Source organism: Polyodon spathula, chromosome 12 (genome assembly GCF_017654505.1).
Source record: "Polyodon spathula isolate WHYD16114869_AA chromosome 12, ASM1765450v1, whole genome shotgun sequence".
Lineage (NCBI taxonomy): Eukaryota > Metazoa > Chordata > Actinopteri > Acipenseriformes > Polyodontidae > Polyodon > Polyodon spathula.
The window spans coordinates 45,482,051-45,493,994 of record NC_054545.1 but is presented as its reverse complement, the minus strand read 5'-3'; positions in this window follow the sequence as shown (position 1 = coordinate 45,493,994).

Genomic DNA, 11,944 nt, shown 5'->3' with positions numbered 1-11,944 from the left:
AAGTTCAATAAATTCCAATTCAGTTTCTAGCTAGCACAACTTCAATTTCCTGACCGATTTGTGATGATGAAATACAGAATAAAACGTAAACATATGACTTTGAAAAAGACGTACAAATTGAAATTATTATTATTATTATTATTATTATTATTATTATTATTATTTATTAATGAATACTCTATTAATTTCTATTTTGACTTTTTTTTTTTTTTAAATAAAAGATTCATATTATAAAATTTATTGTGTCCATTAGGCAATGTTGCTTCTGTTTTAGCTCTGTACTGTACACCCGTGTTGAATTTATTTAAATAGCCAAGTGAGAATGTAACAACCGGGCGAAGGACTTGAGTTTAGGCTCCTTTATATATAGCTGCAAAATAGTAACACAACAAAAAAAAACAAAAAAAAAAAAAAAACATTTAAATAATACCTGCTGAAGATGCCAGGTACCGAGTGCAAACCCACAGTGCTGCGGACATGTTCCTAGTGCCCTAGCATTCCTCATTATGTTTTAATAGTCTTGCTGAATAATGTGAGTGTGTGCTGGTGTCAATACTGTGTCAGTTAGGAGTGTGTTTATTGCAGAAGTGCGAGTGTGAACGTGTCTGCAGGGGAAATGGATAAGACTCCCACAAGATTTAACGACTTGACACTTCTGGAACAGATTTAGTTGCACACTTGCCCAGACTAATCAGGATCCTGGTAAAGCTTGAACTAGTTTAAACTGCTCTGCCACTGGAGCCTCACCTGCAGCTCTGGTTGTACGTTTTATAAACCCAAGATGAATCTGAGTCTTTGTTTAAATCCAAGTGACAGAGGAAACCATTGAAGCAGGCTTGCCTGATTTTTGAGTTGTCCTATTTGTGTCTAAAAGGAGTGACTGTGTGTTTTGGTACAGTACTTTTTTTTTTTGTTTGTTTGTTTTTGTATGTGTATTTAAAAATAAAAAGTGAAAATCAATATCTGCACTAGGAATGTGTCTGCCTGCAAAACTGTTGCTCGCCTCCCAGAATCTGTGTGCAACAGCGATTTTTTGATGTAATTTCAAGGGGAACGCGCACACACGTGACTGCAGCTTCTCCTTGGTGTACCTTCCTTGCAGTTAGTGTTGTTGGTACATTTTGTTTTCATAATTTGTAAAAAAAAAAAAAAAAAAAAAAAAAAAAAAAAAAGTCATTGTGTTCTCAGTTTGTCGTGGTGTTAGCAACAGTGTCTCTGCTTCTATACAGAATATACTACCCTATACAGAATATACTACCCTATACAAGCGACAAAGGGCTACGATTCTAATAGTCAGCCTTGTTAAAGGGGTAATGTTTTGGGATCCGGAGTGAAGAGTCATTGAGACCAAAGCAACTATCTTCTATAGACCTATTAATCATTCTCTCTACATCGTGCCCTACAGTCATTTTTAGCACCATTCAATTTTGATGTCAAGGAGCATGTTAGTACATCCCTTGCCCCTGCTGTGAATCTAAAATTGGATGACATTCACTCTGTGTGTGTGTGTGTGTGAACATGTACGTTTATTATAGCCCACAGATTCTGATACTATAAACGGCTCATAATCCCACAGCAAGTGTCATTACAGTTAGATCAGCCGGTCTCTGTATATACAGCATGTGAATTATACGCACCTCGATCAGTAACCCTAACACAAGACCTGAACACTCTTTCACTGCTTGGTACTATCCTACTCCAGTAGCTTCCAAATGAGGGAGCGTTGCCAAATTCCTGTGTTTTTTCTTTTTGATGTGAATTTCCTTTGTTCCGTTTCAGTGGTGGTTATGGAACCCTGGCGCCCATCCAAAAAAAAAAAAAAAAATGTAATAGAGAGCCTCCCTGCTGACCTTGGCCTGCTGTTTGAATCTGAAGTGTTTCTGGTTCTCTGGGGGATTTCACGCTGTTATACAGGCTAACTGAGGGAATGGAGGGTTTAATACAGTGTAATCCTATCAGGCAGAATCTGGATCAGCACAATCGACAAGAAAATAAACTTCCTCCGATAGAAAAATACCCTCCCTTGCTGAGAAAGATTGCGCACTATATGAGTAACCCCTAATCCGCCCTTATAGTGGGCTTCAAGATTCTAAAGCCATTCCGGAATATACACACTTCATTTCAAACAATTCATTTCCATCCACCATCTTTAACCACTTAATCTTATAGAGGGCTGCGGTGAGCCAGAGCCAAACCCAGTGGACACAGGGGCGCAAGGCGGGACTACACCCTGGACAGGACGCCAGCCTATCGCAGGCAACTAAGGGACAATTTAGAGAGGCCAATCCACCTAGCCAGCATGTCTTTGGACTGTGGGAGGGAACCGGACTACCCAGAGAAAACCCACGCGAACACAGGGAGAAAATGCAAACTTCAACAGGAATCGAAGCCAGGACCCTGGAGCTGTGAGGCAGCAGTGCTAGCCACCATGCCACCCACAATTTCATTTCCTCAGCTGATTCATTCATTTCCACAAGATGTTAAGTATTTACTATCCAGCAGGTGGCATCAGTGTATATTCTTAGAGTTAGTTATGCACGGTACAGTTTCTATGTAGCTCTGCAATAGTGTTTGGCTAAGAGGTTAAAATGAACCTGTGAAAATTAGGACACCCTGAGACCAGGTTTATTGTGTAATAAACAATTTTACACAGAAAATAATCTTCCCAAAATCAACCGACAAAATAAAACTCTGGAGTGCACTTTCTCTGTTTCTTTTTGTGTCTGACAAACCCAACTCCTTTTCAGTTTAAACTTGCCTAGAGGACTGGAAGAAGGGAGTGGCCAGACCAATAACATCTGACATACCAATCTGAGCTGGCTTCTCCAGCAGTTCAAACAGATTCCCTTCCCCATCCAGCCCTTGGCACGATATCTGGACGCGGTGAGCACTGACCAGCTTTCAGGACCTCGGTTTGGGTGTTGTCAGCAGCGGGAGTGGCATCAGCAGCTTCTTTCCCACAAAATACTCCTGGCTTAAAATACACCCTTTGAGTAAAAACATGGGCCCCCATGTGGTTTGACCTCTTTCTCTTCCAAGCTTCTTGCCACTAATTACAGGGTATAACTGACGTGGTCTCTTTTTTGCTTCTGTCCAGATGCTTTTACGTTAGATATGCATTCACTGACAGCCAGCAACGTTCTCCTTGCAAGGAGGCTGTTGGGGAGGGTGTTTAAACACTGGGCAGTCTGCTGAAATCCCCTTTCTTCCTCTCTTATTACCTCTAAGCCTCTGATTCTAATTTCAATTGGCACACAAGTAGACCTACTATCTGCACAATAGCTGCTGGTACAGTTAATGCCTCTTCAGAATGAATGGCAACCCAATGCATGTCACATAAGCATTTATACAACAGGCAGGACATGCTGACCCAAATCTTAATGTTAGGGTTAATGGACAGCCCTGTCAAGGTTAAATATATTTATATTTCCCGGTATAACAATGTCACAGGAAGGCATTAAGTGCTGTTCTTCAATAGATAGAATACAGAACAGTTATTTACTTGACTATGACAACCATACCACTGGCGCCCCCTACTGGCTACAGCTGTCATTGCTGAATACATTCTAACTGATTTAAATGCATAGGCATTTGTGATAACAGGGAATATTATTTGAAATGTGGACTTTTTTTTAAACTAGATTTGTTAACACAGTGTAATTTAAAAAAAACAAATCAAAACAAACAAACAAAAAAAAAAACATAACTGGCAGATTTAACAACGTTTTCCTCTGAAGTGTAATTTGCAGAATGCTAAAAAGTTGCTTGTATATTGTCCGTTTCTGGTTTTGTAACAAACCGTTTTAAAATTACACACATAACAAATGACGTAATACAGTAAATCTGGCCCTAAACTATTTATTCTTATCTCAATCCAAAAAAATAAACAAATAAATAAATACAAATATGAGCATTTCTGTCTGTGATCAAGAATGTTTTGGTTAGGAATAAAGTGGGGCCAAATCAAGACTTGATTAAACTGATATCTGGAGCAATTTCTGGGCTCATATGTCTTATTATAGCAAAGGGCAGCCGCGGTCTGCGATCATAAGCAAGGTAATTCCCGGAAACACCGACACGTCGCTTGGGGGCTGGTTTTCTCAGTGCAGTGTTTGCAGCGCACCTGCTTTAAAACGGAAACTGAAGACTCAGTCTTCTTATCTGCACACGTGGATCGATTGTATAGTGGGCATTAGTTAATTCCCCCATCACACGTGTCCGTATTTACTTCTAGATTTACCGCGGCTTTTTATGGGATGGAACAAGCAGATGAAGTAAAATAGCAGCGCTAAGGAGCATGTAAAAACATGTAAACAGCAAAGTCAGTGAGACTCTAAAGGACTGAGATTGGATCTTAATTGTAACAGGAAAGCTATTAATTTTGCTATTTTGCTGTTTTACTTTCACTAGCAGGGCGTGTTTTCCGTAGCTTGTCTTCGGTTCAGTGTGGCATGCTGGAGGATTGGAGCTGTTTCCTGTGGTTGCAGAGCAATTTAATATCGTTCCACTTTCCCTGAGGTTGTTGGCATCGAGGCAAAGGAATAAAACATCATGTTACTGGTGTGTGTGTGTGTGTGTGTGTGTGTGTGTGTGTGTGTGTGTGTGTGTGTGTGTGTGTGTGTGTGTATTTATTTATTTTTTAATTCCAGGAAACATTTAAAAGAATGTGATTATCAGTGCGATTAGCAACCCATTTTAACATTGCATGATATTTCTAGTCTATGCGTGATTTTAACAGTCGGTGATCGATAGATTTGTTCCGTAAGATACAATACGCTATATGTGATTAATCTCATTAGCAATAAAATTGAAGCTCTTTAAATCGCCTCTGCAGCCGTCATCTTCCCCTATCAATCACCAGTTTCGCCTACAGACCAATCAGTATTGTTGAAGGGATGTTTGCTATTCTTTTATGGCACATGGCACAGTAGACCTAACTGCTCTGGGCTTTAGATAGTGCACAAACAATCACGTGGCTCTTTTACACAGCATTGTCTCTTATAGCCCAACATGGATTCAACACGCATGGATTCACGCACTGGAAACCTTGCACAAAGTTCCAGTCTGAGATCTCTAAAGAAATTTATTTTAAAGGGAAGCATGTGTTTGATTTCACGCCAGCCTTTATTTACTGCTGTGCTATAATGAGGTGTGTGAGGTCAACAAAATGATGCCAACCACATTTTTGGAAATGTTTCAAATACTTAAATGAACATGACTGGGAACATGAACTTCATGAATAAAGGAAGTCGGAAAATGCAGACCTTAAAATTTGAACCAGACCGCTTTTTAGTTTAATTCAACATGAAATAGTTGGCGACTTATTGCAAAACAGGAAACGTTCAGAGACAGAATTCCTTGACCACGCACACGTTTTAGTTGAAAATACATACATTAAAAAATTGAACAGTTCATGAAAAACACAAGAGTTCATTACTTTGTTTTATCTGCAGGGTAAAGAATCTGATGCAGTCAGAGCTTTACAAAAACAACAGCGAAAAGGAAGTAACGGCTTGTAAAATTTACACATGTATTTAAACTGAATGATCAATTCCCATGATTTCTGGGGAGTGTGAGAATGATATCCCTGCAGCCATACACGGTATTGATTAGAAAGATAATAGTAGTTATTTATACAGCTAATAAATCACCCTGCTTGTAAAACAGGAGTATGGTCTATACAGAGGCCTAGTCAACAAGATAAGAGAAACAGACTGTTGTCACAGGAACTGGGTTGAGAGAGGGCCCTACCAGAAGGTGAGGAAAGGACATTAATACAACAAAACCAAACAATCCTTAAATTACAGCAACAGGACAGTATCATTTAGTACAAGAAACCGATGAAGGCTTCAGCTGACATTTAGTTTACTTCTTCAATTGGTTTCAAAATAGTTTTACTTCAGAATTTATGACTGAGTAAAGTGTTCTGGTTTGACTCTCAGAGAGAGTAATGCAGGATGCACTTCATTGCGGAAAAAGGGTTTTGATAAATACAGTTTTGCATCACCTCGAATTTTATGATTGAGATATCATTTAAAAAAAAAAAAAAACAGAAACAACCTATATGAACATCATTTAGATATTTTATTTAACATCATGCAATCAAAGAAACTACAAAATGACATCGCAAAAGTCTACCGGAAGCCATAATAGTGGTACAGTAGTATTTCATGTTAGATTCTTGTCACATTTTTCAGTTGTTATCAGTTTTCGTTAGCTGCAAAGCGGTGTGTAATTCAGCATATTAGCATTATTCAGCAGGGTTCATTCGACTTTATGAAGCAACATTAGTTCGGTGACGCAACGCTTTAGGCACTGTCGCTAGACCGCAAGAATTGCGTCACTGTAAAGACAGCAGCGCTCAGCCAGCACTATGTAGCGGAATACAGAGAAGTAGCAATTATTGTTCTTCGACTTCATAAAGTTGGCCAATATATTCGTATGGTATTTTCATTTTGCTGCAATGATTATATTTTGCCACCTGGTGTTGCTGTATGCTTGTGTAACTGGGTGAGGCTGGACACCTTAACTACTGTACTCCGACCTGTAAATTAATATAGCTTATATCCCATTACCTTGTCTTGCTTTACTCATTTAAAGGAAGTGTTTTTGTTTTTTTTTAATGTAAGTATGGGTGTTACATTGTCATGCTTGTGAGTCTTGGGCCTCGCTAACTGTCTGCAGTTGAACGCTGCTGGGCGTATATCTGCTGGCTATATAATGATGTTTTTGCTGCCTTCTACCAAGTGTCTAGGAAACCTATTTAGTTAGTATTTTGGTATATTTAGTTAATTGACATTTTTGAACCGGGATATTTCAAAAACATTTCTCGATTAGCAAAATCCCTTGAAATAAAGCCGAGCAATTATAACACAGTGGTTAAAACAAACACAGATGGTTGTCCTGACAGTGTATCTCCACTAGGTGGCGCCGGTGTCATTGATGCACTGCCAGGAGATAGAAATGGAATGGGATTCACTGCAAACAAATATTCTTAGCATGGATTGTAATGCCTCCTCAAACACTAGCTATCAATTACATAACAAGACAAACTAGTGCAGTACATACCATGGTTATTCACCTATGCCTTTATTCTAACCATGACAGGAGGTTTCCTTGCAGTGAAAAAACGGACAAACGATAACAATCAGTCTTGGTATTACATGGTACCATATGTAATACCATCATGGGCCATGCATGTGAGCTTACAGATACTTGCTGGTTGCTTTTTTTGCCTAGGTGTGCATGCGTGCCAGCCTGAGTCCAACTGCATGTACCTGCATGCAGATTTGTAACGTCAAAGCAAGGAATAACTGTCAGTTGGGATAGCGGTGAATGGGACGGTGTTGAAGTTACAAGACAGTCGCTTGCACAACCAACACTGCCGCTCCCAGGCGGACGGTAGGGAAACTCCTACGATTAAAAGTAAGCAGGAGCAGCCCCGTGGAGCAGGAGCCTTTACTGTGAGTAGGAAAGCCATCGGCGGAGATTCCAGGTGTAACTGCAGAGCCGTGGAGAAAGTGACCGGCTCCTGCCAGTCTCAAGCCCCTGTAACGAGGCCTGGGCGGCTCTCCCTGCACCTTCCCACACAAAGACTGACGCGCAACAGTGTATTGTACTGACAGCTTCCTACAGAACATGAAAATGAGAACTGAAGCAGGGAAGCCTAACTGTGAAGCCTGTGCAACACCGACAAGCTCCACCCCACCCTCTTATATCCGCATAATAACAAATAAAAAGCACAGCAAACAGTAATCTAATGATAATGAAACAGAAATAGATCATACACTGCTGAACAAACATGAAACATTGAAGACGTGATCGATTCCTTTTGAGACAATCGCGATTATTACTTAAGGAAAGCTGTTCTTTGCACAAGGAATCGGTTCCTTCAATTCATATTGCTTAAAAAAAAAAAAAAAAGAAGCAGAAACACACATGGTAAATATGGAATGTAGCGTTGCTGAGCCTAGTTGAGCTTAGGAGAGAGTATGCCAATCAGTAGGATGCTTTTGCTGGTGAGAATGTTTATTGGGTAACCCTATTCCTGTGCTGTTTGCTCAGTGCATTTGTACCTGCTACAAAACATACACCAGGACATGCTGTACAGATTCCCTGCTAGACAGCACTACATGTGCGCTTTTGTAGGAGGCGTAACCTGTCTGTGACATCCTCGGAGAAAAGACATTCCTTGCCTTATTTGAAGACTCTCCGGCACCTAGCCAGGATTGTCTTTTTAGTTTTTCTGTCTTTACACAGTGAGCTCCTGCACAGTTTCCAGAGCTGGTGGAGAGGGGTATGTGAGGTTTTTTTTTTTCTTCACTTTCCGACATGTACAAGGTTCATCCATTCATCTCTGTGTTCAAAACTGTCTCTCCTGCGCTGTGGAATGTAAATTAGGAGCAGCGGTACCATGCCGAGAGGGTGTCAGGAATTCCATCTTGCGCTGGAGAGGGGGTTGTCAGTATTGATCACCGGGAGTGAGCAGACTCAAGGTGAACGATTGGAGATAAGGGGGCCTGTCTGCACCAGTAGGGATTAGTTGCAGACTTTGCTTACACAAAAGTTTGATAAATGCCATTGAGATACCATGATAATACCAGTGAAGAAACTCAAGCAGCCCCCAGCATTGGCAACCCAATTATAACACAGCTATAACAATGTGGCAACAGATCAGCACATTTCAGCAAATATCTGGCTGTCCCTTGTTGGCCAGATTTTCATTTTACTGACCTTTAACCATTTTTTTCCCACTCAACTCTTTAGCGGGGGGTTCATTTGTGACGGATTGCATCCGGTACCAGTTTGCAAATGATGAGCCATATGGCAGGAAACCCTGCTCTTTACGCTTGGTTGAATCCAGCTGAAAAAAATTAGTAATGTGGAAAATGTTAATTTCTGTACATATCCCCTACTGTAGTTCCACTGACTGTGAAACAGCAGCCATAGTAAATATATCAGTTTTGTCCATCGTATGTAATAATATATATATTAGACACACACACACTGTATAAATTGAAACTGCTCTCTGGTTGCTTAGCACCAGATATTTATGAGAATCAGGTTGCTGTTTCATTTCAGTGTTCATTGTGACCTACCAGAGACCGTCTTGGCTTCTGCCTCTGCCAGCAGACCGACACAGACACACAGCCTGGCCAGTGGCCCTGTCTGTTACCTGTCTGTATCACACCGTAAATCCATTATACTGTAAACACAATGAAAGGTGTGCAAGTTAGCTTTCAAACAGTCTGTTTTTAAGGAACCTGTCCAATCTCCTGAGAAGCTGCAAAGTCGATCTCGGTCCGATTATCGAGTGTAATCTAACGCATAGTTTATTAGCTAAAAAAAAATATGCCCAATGTCAAAGCTGATTGTTCCACTTCCTCAGTCTCAGTGGAGTGTTTGCTTTATACCAGCGCACAAACCTAACTGGGATTGGCACGTTTCCCAGTTCAAACCAGTTTGATCTAATGCAGTGGTTCCCAGCCCTGGTCCTGGGGAGCCCTGTGCCTGCTGGTTTGCATTTCAACCGAGCTCTCAGTAACTTAACTAGACCCTTCATTGAACGGATCATTTGCTTAATTAGAGCTTTTTAAATTGTTTTAACTCTTAAACAGTTGCAGAGTTGAAGTTACTTAAAAAAAGTTATAGCTAATTTGAAATATGCAACTGTTAAGAGCTGAAAACTACTAAAAAGGTCTAATTAAGCAGTTCAATGAAGGGTCTAGTCAAGTTACCGAGAGCTCGTTTGGAATGAAAACCAGCAGACACAGGGCTCCCCAGGACCGGTTTGGGCACCACTGCTCTAATGGAAACACAGCATTTTTTTTTTTAACCTTTAGCCTCTGTTGTAATCTCACAGCTGCAAGTTTTAGAAGAAAATCATTTGGATAACGCAAGCGTTTGGTTGGTCTGCTTTATTTCATACTGGGGCCAGGCCTTTTAAGACCGCTGTGCTTTTATTACCTGTGTTTTATAGTTTCTAGGAAGAAAGCATTAGAGGGAGAGGGCTAGGTGGTACGAGGGGCACATGCTGGGGGCCTAGATTCCAAGATGTTGGAATATTTGGGAAAATTCAGCTGAAAAGCCAGAGAAAATGACAAGAAATATCTTACTTGAAAACTCAACGCTAGATAGAGAACAAATGTATTTAACATGATCAGTACTCAAGGGCAACAGAATTGCCAACACCAAAAGATGCTAGGGGGAAAACTGCATTCAGTAGCACACACAAAGAAAAAAATGAAGAAACACGAACTCACAGTTTTGTTTCCTTTTTTAATTGTTAAAACACAGACGCATCACCTCACAAATGGCACAGCTCACGCTCTGAGCTCTATTCACTCAGCTTTAAGAACTGTTCTTTTTAAAGATTTCATTTTTTTTTCCAGGATTCTATTTCTCCAAAATCAGTCGAAAAGGCTTTCGTGAGCTTGATTTAAAAATCAATGAAAAAAACAGTCCTGAACAACACATTCTTTATAAAAAGAGTTCTTACAGCTTTATGGCTAAATCTCACACAGATAATGTACAACTATTTTCCAGGGCAATAGCATTCAACTGACAGGAGAATGTTTATTATTGCATGACAGTGCAACCCATTTTACACAAATACTGTAAACATCAAAATAAATCAACATGTAGAACAACTACCCACAGAGTTATCACAGAACAATTACACACAATAACAAGATTACCACTAGCTCGACAACAGCTGAATCAGGTGTATATTTAATAAGTAGATTCAGTTCTGTTTTGAATCGGTCACTGTTGTTTTAGTTTTTTTTCTTATTTTTAAATAAAATCAGAAAGGAAATATATTTCCTATTCATTCTACACGATGTACAGTACATAAACGTATCAAGTTGAAAAGAAAATGCAAAGAAATTGAGCCAAATGCAGTTTTCTGTTTGTTGACATATTAAAGCATCCAATAATGCGGACAGACTGTCTTGTATCTAGATGTTTTCGAGAGTTACTCACACTGGATTTTACCAACAGGAGGTGCTAGAGAGCAACAGTAATCCAAGTTTAAATTGGTTTGAGCCATTCCAAATTTGTTTTTTTGTTTTTAAATGCAGTGGCTCAAATGGTATGCAATATATTCCCATCACTATATCTGAAACAGCATTAAACTGTGTCTATTTTAGAAATACAGTATGCTGTTGACAAATGTTTACCAAAAAACCCTTTTTTTAAAAAAAAAAATGGGATAACCCACCTGTCTAGCTTCCTACTGAGTTTGTGTTATTGCTAGAACTGATCTGTAAGCACCGCTCTACACATAGCAACCCAACAGAGGGAATAAGAGGCTGTGTACGCTGTGGCATCTAGTCCATACTAATGAAATTCTTGTACAGGGTGCATCATGGGAATGGCGTGCACTTTATCTAATTCACATTGACCCACTTGAAGACAGTCCTGGATAGCACTGGTCTGAAGGAATGTGGGGCAGGGGAGGGAGAGGATCCACTTGCTTAGGACGTTTGACTCGGGACTCGTAGACAAAGAGAAGGAGAGGTGATACCTTTTATTGGATAAACTAAATAACAACTAAATCACAAGCTTTCGAGACCTCGAGGTCTCTTCTTCAGGTGAAAGTAGGAAAGATAGATTGATGTTTACATTCCTCAGAAACCTACAGCTACGGCCAAAAGTTGTGCCTCACCCCCTACAGAATTGACACATTTCGCTTCATAAAGTTGAATGAAACCTGAAAATGAAAATGAAAGCTGCCGAATAATGTTAACATACTGAATTATGCTTTGGAGTTTTCCATATGCTAAATGAAAATTTGAAATTAACATGAAATCCGGTACTGCTATTATGGCTTCCAACAGACACTTGCGAGATCATTTTGTAGTTTGTAGGAAACTCCACCCGATATCCTTTCAAAGAGAAAGTATTGCAAACAACACAATAAACACCACAGAACCACATCAGA